Consider the following 10856-nt stretch of genomic DNA (forward strand, 5'->3'; position numbering starts at 1 on the left):
TATATGGGGAGTATAGTTATGCTAAATATTAGGTGTACATTAGAGTTAATAATAATCATTAATGCTTACATGACACTATGTGCCAGGCACTATTCTAAGTGCTTTATCTGCATTAATTTATTTAATATTCATGACAATACTTTGAGGTAGATACTATTGTGATCCCCATCCCTAATTTAAAATGAAGAACTGAGAATCAGAGAATTTAGGTAATTTGCCCAAGTTCATCCAGCTAATATGGGCGGGCAATTTTGCCTAGAGCCTGGGCTTTAACCACAATGCCTTCTATCATATAAGGGCCCACGCAGAAGTCAGCGGAAGGCAGCAGACTCTCTGCAGTGGTTAAATGTTCTAACCACAAGAGTTTCATGGTAAAAGATCTCAAGATGATGTGGCATATGAATGAAAGGACAGAAAGTAGCATGACTACAGGACACTAGTAATCAACAAGATCTCACATTTCACGTTAGACAGCAATACAATGGAGAATCTAGAGTTGGTGTTATGTCACCAAGCTGGTCTGAAAGAAAGCAGCTGCTTTTTTGTTGCTGTTGTTGTTGTTTTTAATTTTTTATTAAGGTATGATTAATATACACTCTCTCATGCCACCATCTTTAATGAAAGCAGCTGTTTATTCCTTTTTTTTAAGTAATGGGTTCTACCATTAAAGATTAAAAATGCCTCTAGCACAAGCAATAACTACAGTCTGTCTTCAAAGTAAGTGATACTGTGAGTAAAGGTAATAATACATTAGGAAAGCAGGCTGTTATGTCTTCTAATTTTACTCTGTAATATCTGTCTAACCCTATTTTCCACAGCAATTCCAGACCCCCAGGCACTCAATATTTCATCCCACAGCCAGCCTTTCCATGACCTCCCCTACTTCCCTGAGAAGCTTTCTCTGCCTTTCTTCCTTTTCTTCAAATTGAATTCATCCTCTAATTCTGTCTCCTTAGTAAGGCACCCTCAGATTCTCCAGACAAGAGGAATCACTCTTCCTTCCTTCCCTGGTGCCTAATTGTATGTAGTTTTATGTTATTCCAATACAATTCCCTATGTGTTCCTTTGGCCTCCCCTCTTAGACTGAAAATCCTTTCCTATCCTCTTAAACATGAACAGAACAAGCAAGATGTTGGCCATTTAGCCGCTACCAAATAACTCCACTTAGGCTGCATCTATCTGATATTGTCAGGAATCAAGGTATTTCAATGTATTGAATTTTTCCAAAGATGACAAGCTTATCTTTTTAAGCACCACACCTTGCTTTTATTTTAATAGTTTAATGGGCACTTAAAACATATTCAGTATTTTAATGCCTTTAAAAAAAGTATATATCAAGCATTTGTCCTTCTGCCTTACTTTGTAGCATTCATATAAATATCAATTGTTGTACTTTGTCATATACAGATGCCATCTGAAGCTACTGGTATTTCTTGCTACCCTAACTAGCTCCAATTTCCATAGATACATAGTTTCTATGACTGCTTTAGAGTTTTTCTTTACCTAATGATTGCCAATCATTTTTAAATTTTCACAGTCCGTTCAGGCTGCTTTAATAAAATACCAGACACTGGGTGTCTCATAAACATCTATTCCCCACAGTTCTGGAGTCTGGAAAATCCAAGATTAGTATTTTGAGGGACCCGACACACTGTGGGACTTTGCTGACACCACCCTTGGGGAAGAAGTTCCTTGGACAGCCCAAGCAGATGAGTATCACAGGGAGACAGAGGCAATCACAGGTGTGGACCAGCAGGCCTTGGAAATTTTTGCCCAGGTAGACTGTTAAGAAGAGTTTTAGTTCAAGTCCAGCAAAAGCACAAGAGTAATGGGAAGAAGAGTTAGAATACATTCTTGTCCCTACTTTAGCCAGCAACTTTTTCATATGTTTTGGTAATTTTTATTTTGTTTATCTCCATAGCTTAATTTTAGCTTTTCCCAGATTTTTATTTTGGGAAGATGATTATTACATGAAATATGGAAATCATAATTACTAAGTTTACATAGAATTTGTGTTTACAAAATACTTTCATAAATGTCATTCATTCATCCAACAAATAAATATTAAGCATCATATTCTGTGCCAAACATTGGGATATAAAGATGAACAAGATAAGCTGAACAAAATTCAAAGAACTTAGAGTTAGGAAGACAAAACCCTAAACAAGTAAACAACATGAGCTAGAGATGCTATGGTAAAAAGTTGTAATAGGAAATAGGAGGGGACCTGAGTAGGAGGGTGATGGCTGACTCGGGGCGATAGACAGTTTTTGTTTGCCTACACAGTATTTTTAAAAACTGAGATGACATTTGAAAACAAAAATGAAAAGCACCCAGCTTCTCTTGATAAAATAGAAGGTCTGGCAAAGCTGGTCTGTCATATCCACAAGGTCACAATCAACTCCTGGGACATAGAGTTACCTTCTATAAACATGGCAGTAATTTCTACACTAGAAATCACTCTTAACACTGAGTATGCATGATATTAACACGCAGTTAGCTTCAGCCAACCTCTGAGCTAGAGGGAGACAGGCATGACAACATGTACAATGCAAAGAAATGTGGGATTTACTGTGAAGACAATAAGTACAGCTAGGAGATTTAAGTAGGAGAGTATCGTCATCTGATTTGAATCTTAGGAGTATCACTGTGCTGCTGTGTGGATAGGTTGGACGGAGTCAAGACCAGGGGCAAGAACATCTAAGGATTTTATGATGTTCTACTCAAGAGATGACAAAAGTCTTAGCTAAAGTAATAGTAGTGAAGATGGAGAGAGGGAGGTGGGTAGAATATAGTAATTTAACAAGTTTGCCTACACAGTATTTTTAAAAACTGAGATGTCATTTGAAAACAAAAACAAAAGGTACCTGGTAATAAGGGAAAAGAGACATGGAAGAATGATGAATTCAAGACTGACTTGGCAGCTTGGCCTGTGGGGATCTCACTCACTAAGAGAGAGAGTGTGAGGATGATAACACAGAGAGCAAACAATATAAATTACTTTTGACTGATAGGTTAGTGCCAGTGAGCCATCTAGGTAAAAATTATCCTTAAATTTTCTCATCATTAAAAATAGTGAAAATTAAGTTTTAAAATAAGGATAAAAATTCTAATCATTTCCAAGGGCTAATATCATGATTCAGAGACATAATTCATGGAAATCACTTAACACACCGCCTGATTGTGACAGTATTTTGCAAAGAAGGTTGCAACATCTCCCATTCCACATATTCTTCTGCAATGTTCCCTTACTATCTCTCACCAAGAAGTGGAGACAGATTCCCCTCCCCTTGCATCTCCCTGGTCTTAGTGACTCATCTGTAACCAGTAGAATAGAAAAGTTATGCTGCATGACCATAGAGGCTAGGTGTCATAAAAGGCCACACTCATTCTGCCTAAGTCTCTTGCAACACTTACTCTCTAATCCCTCCACTTAAAAATGCTTCCCCTTAGAAACCAGCCACCACATTGTGAATAAACCAAAGCCACTGGAGGACACATGTAAGCACTCGAGTCAACAACCCCAGCTGAGCCCGGCCTTCAAGTCATTCTTGCCAAAGTGCCAGACATGTGAGTTAAGAAACCTCCAGAGCTTTCTAGTCCAAACTGACTCAAGGCATTCCAGCTGTTTGAGTCTGCAGAGGTGATGACATCAAGGTGCAAAGAAAAAAGTACTCTTGCTCTGTTTTGTCTGGACTCTAGAGTTTCCCTCTTGAGAGGCTTTCAGAGCCCAGGTGGAATGAAGGGAGAAGCCCAAGCCACAGGGAAAGGCTGTGTGTGTATGTCTCAATACCACAGTGAAGACTAGCCTTCCTCACACTAGCCTGAAGAATTACCGCAGCCAAGCCGTGAGATATGTGATTGAAGAAACCTGTAGATAATTCCAGCCTTGAGGCATGTGAGTCACCTTTAGCTGTTCATGTGTTCCAGCTGAGGCCCCAGATTGTGGAGCAGAGAAACGATCCTCATTTTACCCTGAGTTTTTGACCTACAGAATTTGGGAGCACGAAAATTGATTGTTGTTTATACTACTCAATTTGGAACAGAGATATGGAGATATGTTGGCTAGTTCTAAAATCATTATTACTATTTTTACAGCTGTATATTTTATATTTCTATGTGGAGTTATAACTCAGAAGCAACATCTGGCTTGAAGACAGTACAATATCTGAGTCATTATCAGGCAAGAAATTGAAGATATGGGAGTAAATTAATCCAAGGAGTATGTACATGCAAAGAGAAGGAAGTATAGAATTTTGAGAAACCCAAAGGGTAAGGGAGGAATGGGATGACAGAATGGAAACAAACAAAAAATTAGTCAGAGAGGTAACAAGACTCAGAAAGATTGGTAACATAGAAATCAAAGTTGAAAAGAGTTTCTTCATATATGTTGTAAGCAGCACTTAAAAAAAAAAAACCTGTAGAGAATGTAATTATGATCATTATAAAGTACCTGCTGAATTTTAGTCACTAAGATGAGGGAGAAGGTGGGAGATGGGAAAGTGAAAACAAAAATTTAGACTAGTTCTTCAAAAAAACCCGTGGCATTAAAAGAAAGTCTACATCAAACACAGGGCCTTACAGTAAAGAGCAAGAGTAAAAATGGAGTGGAGATTTTCAGGTACTACAGATGAACTAGGCTTGAGCATTGCTTGGGCTACAAGGAGGTGGCCAATAGAGAGAGTCTGAAAGTACAACAGAGACAGAGAAGACTAAGAGAATTTGTAAAAAGAAACCTAAATACATGTTTTTTTAAGTTGAGAAGAATAAAGTGTAGTGGTTTATTTCGAATTATGCATTGATTTCCTGTGCTGGAATCACTACTCCAGATTCCTGGATAGGAAGCCAGTCTTTCATGCAGACCATGGGTGTGCTTCTCTTTCTTAACAATATAAATGAATGAATGAACAATTCATTTATAAAATTCTTCAAATTTTGCCAATATTCGATAATACAATGAGACAAAATGACATTATTATGGTATTTTATGGGGTTTGAATTTGGAATAACTTCTAAAATCTCACCCTTTATTGTTGGCATGATTTTCAAACAATTCTTTTAAATTCTCACAGTGTATTGTTAAGTACGGTTAAGTGAAATAAGGTTATTAACAATGTCTAGTTTAATTTTATTACACAGTTATAGCAGTACATATACATATACATATACACATATACGTACATACACGTGCTCATGCATAAAACACATACATATACACATCTTTATATTTTTGTGTGTATGATGTGAGAAAAATATTTGGAGATGTTAGTAGGAACTCTCTCTGGGTGCTGGGATTATAGGCAATACCTTTGCTCTTTATGCTTTTCTGTTATATATAATGGGCAAGTATTAATTTTATAATAGAAAATTCATTTCCAGAATACCCAAAGATAATCTATAATTTAATGCTTTAAGATTTCTTAAATTTTCAATCATAAAGAGACTTTTCACACTCTGTTAAATCAGAGAAGTTAAAAAAGAGTAGTTTTTCAATAAGCATACTTTGTCTTTTAATTAAGACAACCTGCTTTGGATGAGATCATTGTTTCCATAAGCAGATTGTATTTATCTCATCTCTGTTTTTACCGTTAAGAGCAATATTTCAGGAGTGACTGCAGGTACACAAAGAACCTTTCAATACTTGCTGTTATATGAGATACAATGCATATGAGCTATAAAAAGAACTGAAAAAAATGAGGAGACTCTTTTCTTGTAATTTTCCTTGAAAAGAGCTATTATTTTCTTGTTTTGTTTTGTTGATTCTTTTTCTAAGCCGTGGATAACAAGTGGAACATATCCTTACTTTTACTGTTACACAAATAAAATAGTATGCAACAATGAATGAGTGAATGAAGGAATCAAAGAGAAAGAATGAGAACCTCAACAGGGTGGAAGATAAAGTTCCTTTACTTTAAGGGTCTTTAAGTCTTCCACTCAGAAGAAATGTCCAAAATGTAAATGGTATCACATGCCACAAAAATGTGATCTGGCAAAGTATGAAATATACTCGGATAATACTTATCAAAGGAGCATTGAAGGAACAAGTTCTCTCAACTCCCGCCCCCTTACTTTTTCAGATGCCTTCCAAAAGAGAAACTTGAATCGACAGAACATTCTGAAGAAAATAAAAAAGACAACAAATAACTCCCCAGGTAATATGCTATCTCCAATTTAGTGCTCTCTAACATCTAATCACATACCAGATAGGAAGCAACCAACCTCAATTACCTCCAAGATTTTAGGTTTTCAGAGCCGAGTTTTGTGAGTCACCTACGGTCAGTGCCACGCAACTGCGTAAGATGATGTCAGACACAGCTTGATGGTCGTTAAAATGTTGGTAGACTCTTCAACTCTTTGGTTCATTGTACAGGTATCAGGGAAAGCATTTTGTATACTACCTTTATCAAGGGGCTATTTGAAGTGATGGAAGAAAAGCGGATGGGGCTGCCTCCGGGATGGTGCAGCTCTGCACTGAAGCCTTTTCCTTTGAATCACGTCTTCGAATGAGTCCACAGGTACAGTCTGTGCAAGATCAGCGGGATCCCCACTAGTCGCTGCTGCCGGCCTAATTCTGACCTTTGGGGGTCAATGAGAAGTCTGACTTACGGTCTGATAACCTTACGAAGAAAATAGTTATTTTACTAGCAAAATGATTTATTCTAGAAGAGTAGAGGAATAGCAATTTGGGACAAGCAAACTATGGTAAACCATAGGCAAGCACAAAGGGACAAAGGGGAGGTCAGCTTTTATTGGGCTTTAGGAGGAAATTTGAAGAAGGTTTTTCAGGAAAACTTCCTTGGAGAACAAGAGTTTGAGGTTGTGGTGGTTTCTCATTGGCTGCGAGTGGTGGTTAGTGCGCTGTTCCTGGGGTAGGGAGAGATCTTCCTTCTTTTTCTTAAGAGCAGGAGATAAAATTCCAACATGAAGTGTCTGCCAGCCCTTGTCAAGATGAGAACTGCCTTCTTCCTGCCAGTGATGCCGGCTGCAAGGAACGGTAGGGCGCCTGAGAGCTCCCAACGCAGGGCTTCCCGACTCTGTGTGAAGGGGGTTCCTTGACTCAGTTTCACAGTTCTCAGATTCCAAGCTTCATCCCACCCAAACTGACCTTATGCGGCTGTTTCAGTCCATTTTCCCACACACCTCTTCATGTGTGAACTGTCTCAAATAGTTTCTTACCACCCTGGAGCCCAAATAGAAAATCTGAGTCCCCCAGAGAAATGCCAGGAGCAGCCCACCCTCTGTGTAAGGGCGCGATGGAGATGCTTCTGGTTTGTCTTAATTCTAGAAGAACCCCCTCTCAGTGCATACGAAGTCTTTATGCAAGGGGTATGACCACAGCATTTCCCAATTAGAATTTGTGACAAGAGTAGACTTCTAAGTTCTGTGATAATGCAAAAAGTAGGTGAGACTTTTTCATTGACTATTTAGTTGTTCTGTGACATGTTTTAATAGCATCTTCTGTTCAACTCATTTGTACCTGAAAATTGACTCTAAAGAATCCAATTCAAAATGTATGTAACACTGAGACACCTATCATGTAAGAAGTGTTCTCAGAGTGTGATCTCTGTATATTATTTTAATTAATATTCATAAGCATCTCCTGGATTTCTGTGGGAAAGAGTGACAAACAGCACATGCATGACTTTAACTTGAGATATTGGTTCCAATTTTGTTTCCTACTTGATGGATTTCTTTAACTGAAAACTTCATCTATGAATATATATATATATATATATATATATATATATATATATAAGCCTTGCATTGGAAATACTCTAAGGTGTCATAATTGACTGATTTAAGTCTCATCTCTTATCCTTACATATTCCTGCCTTGGATAAAATGCTAATACTTAGAAGATTGATTAAAAGGCAAAATCCAGGGAAGACCAGAAGCAAATGTCTGCATAAACCACAAATTAATTCATCAATCTCCAGAAACAGAAAGTTGGTGCTAATAGTAATGGATCTGACAAGCTTCTCAAAATCTTTTTTTAAGAAAACAGATGCAAATTAAATTAAGTATACATGTGATTTGAAAGTTTCATCAATATAGTTGTCAGTATTGAGTATGTTTTTACTTTTTCAAGAAATATGTTTAAAACGTTTCTATGGAAGGAAGCCAATTGTTTTCCATATTCTCAGTGTCAGAGAAAGATCTACTTTGCCAAAAATCCCTTTCTTCTGATATAAATCTCAGGAAATGATTCACTTAAATTGGCACTTTAACACATCACTTTGTCTTTTTTATTATCATTATAAAACTTGATAAACACTCTGTATGTCGTATTTTTTCTGCTGACTTCCATACCTACTATGTAAATGGCATTTTGCACATTCAGTACTTTGCATATGTTCCCTTTGATCCAACTTCCATTTCAACAAAAATAAATTCTTTATAAGATGATTGCATCTTCTGGCTTCATATTGCTGCAATTCAGCAATCTTGTTCTGGGTAGACTGTAAAAAGGAATGTGATAGCCATTCTTGAGTGTTTGCCTATGTTTTCATGTGTAATGTAGGCTTATTCATATCCACAAATAATCTTCAGTAATGGAACATCAAAAAATAGAATAATTTACCGATTAGGTGAGTCACTTCCAGGAAAAGCAAACCTCTTAGTAAAAACATGAGACCTGTATTAAATGTTTGATGGCGCTTGCCATTGTTTCTTGGTCCTCTGGTATGTAGTGACATGGTGTGGTCTGTAAGTCAGAGTTGCTTATTGAGCAGAATTATTTCACAGCAACCTTTTATGTTATCAGGGCTATCCCCTAATCTCTGTTTCTTGAGGCTTTGAAATGATAAGCCTTTTTTTATGATTCCCTAACCACTTAGTGTTCAAAGTATATGACTCATTACACTGTTTGTGTAATATATACATAATGATTTTGGAAGCAAAGAGACTGTTCTTAATTAAGAAAGAGCATGAAATTTCTAGCAGGTTGTAATGTGTTGATCCAGTGCAAATAATGAGTCATGGAGCAAAATGGATGACAGGAGTAGGTAATTAAGAGAGTATGTTAAGATAGTCAAATTGATCATCATCTGGCCCTTTTGAGAGTAAAGAAATTTAAAAACCTTTATTTTCCAGACACATCTCAAGCCATGCACCCTATAGCACCCTGAACTTCTCTTTCTGTCTTGAATAACCCAAACCCCTATACAATGTGGCATCCTTTGTACATGGGGACATTTTGCTCAGGGTACTTTGCTCAGAACACCCTTCTACTCCACCTTTGTTACTTGTCAAATACCTATTCCTTTAGGAACACGTTCAAATATCCTCCTCTGAAATGTTCTCCCCAAATTCTCTAGGCTTTCACAGAACTTTGTTCATACTTTGTTTTCCACACCATTAAAAATTAATTATGTAATAGGTGATTAACACTGGTTGTCTATATCTACCCCCAAACAAAAAAGTCACTTAGCGTGCCCTTCCCCCGGTCTTCACCCTTGACATGGTGAAAGGATCTTTGCATTTTTTTCATTGCATTATGTTTTGACTATTTCATTTTACTGGCTTATTTGCCCTTCATTGTTCCTATGTCCCATTCATCCTGGATTCATTCTTTTTCTTCCTGAGTTGTATTCTCTAGTAAATTTTTCAGAAACGATTCATAGGTAGTAAGTGAACTTTCTGTCTTTGCATATCTAAAAATACAAATCTTTATTTTGCCCTCCTACATAAGTGACTTTGGCTGGGTCAAGAACTCCTGGTTAAACATTTTTTTCTTTCAGGATGTTGATAATATTTCTCTCTTGTCAACTTGTAGCCAGTGTTACTGATTTAAATTAAGAGACAACTCCTTGTTGTCAATCTGATTTTTTCTCCTGTTGTCAATCTGATTTTTTAGGAATTTAGCTTGGCATTCTGAAATTACATTAGGGTGTGTCTAAATGTGGGTAGTGATTTTCTATTCATGCTACTCAGATACTTTTTGGATCCTTCAGTATTTCAAATGCTCACTTTCATGGTTAAATTTCTTCACTTAGTTTGTACTTTGGGGTTGCTATTTATATTTATGGTTGAGCATCTTTATCAAATAGAATCATTGGAATGTATGTCAACAAGAACAAATCAGAATCCCTTTTACTGTAAGTGACTTCAAATTCTGAATATACAAGGCTACCTTGAATAAAACAGGCTAGGAAAATTTGTAAGGTATACAAATAATTTTTATTTAGGGTCTGAGGGCTCCCTAGCCCTGCGGTTATTGTGTGTTACCTGGTACACTGCCCACTCTGGAGTATCCTGTGTCCTATCTCCCATTTCAGAATGCCCCACTCCCAAATTTATCCTGTGGACAAGGGGAATCAGTGGTTCTCCTTCCTTCCCCTTCTTTGCTATGGATTTGGAGGTTCTAAACTAGCTCAAGCTCTGCTTCCCTTCATCTCCAGCTCCAACCTTTATAAATGAGATTCTCTTAGGGAGGTAACACCCTTCATAAATGAAACAGTCCTCCAGGCTTTATCCTGGGGCAAACATTGCTGCTGCCAAGGGCTTTCATATAGAGGGTGGAGGGTGGGGATGAGGAGCAGGCCATCTGGCCCAGATTATCCAAATGAAGTTTTTAATTAATTGCCCAACCTGCCCTCAGTGGCCTCTCCTTCTCTGGATTTGCTCAATCTGAGTCTGATGTTTTTCCTAGCTTTTTAAGGAAATGCTGAAACATTGTTGCTTGCCAGCAACAGCCTTTATATTGCAGTTCTCTCTTCTGATTTCACCAGCAAGATGATCCTATCCGCTTTTTACCAACAAAGAATTCCTCAAAATTTCTGGTCTGCTGAATTCATATCTTTTTACTGAAGATGTATTTTGGATTCACTATTGAGATATTTTCTCCCCCAACTAGA

Source organism: Manis pentadactyla, chromosome 6 (assembly GCF_030020395.1).
Source record: "Manis pentadactyla isolate mManPen7 chromosome 6, mManPen7.hap1, whole genome shotgun sequence".
In the NCBI taxonomy this organism is placed as follows: Eukaryota; Metazoa; Chordata; class Mammalia; order Pholidota; family Manidae; genus Manis; species Manis pentadactyla.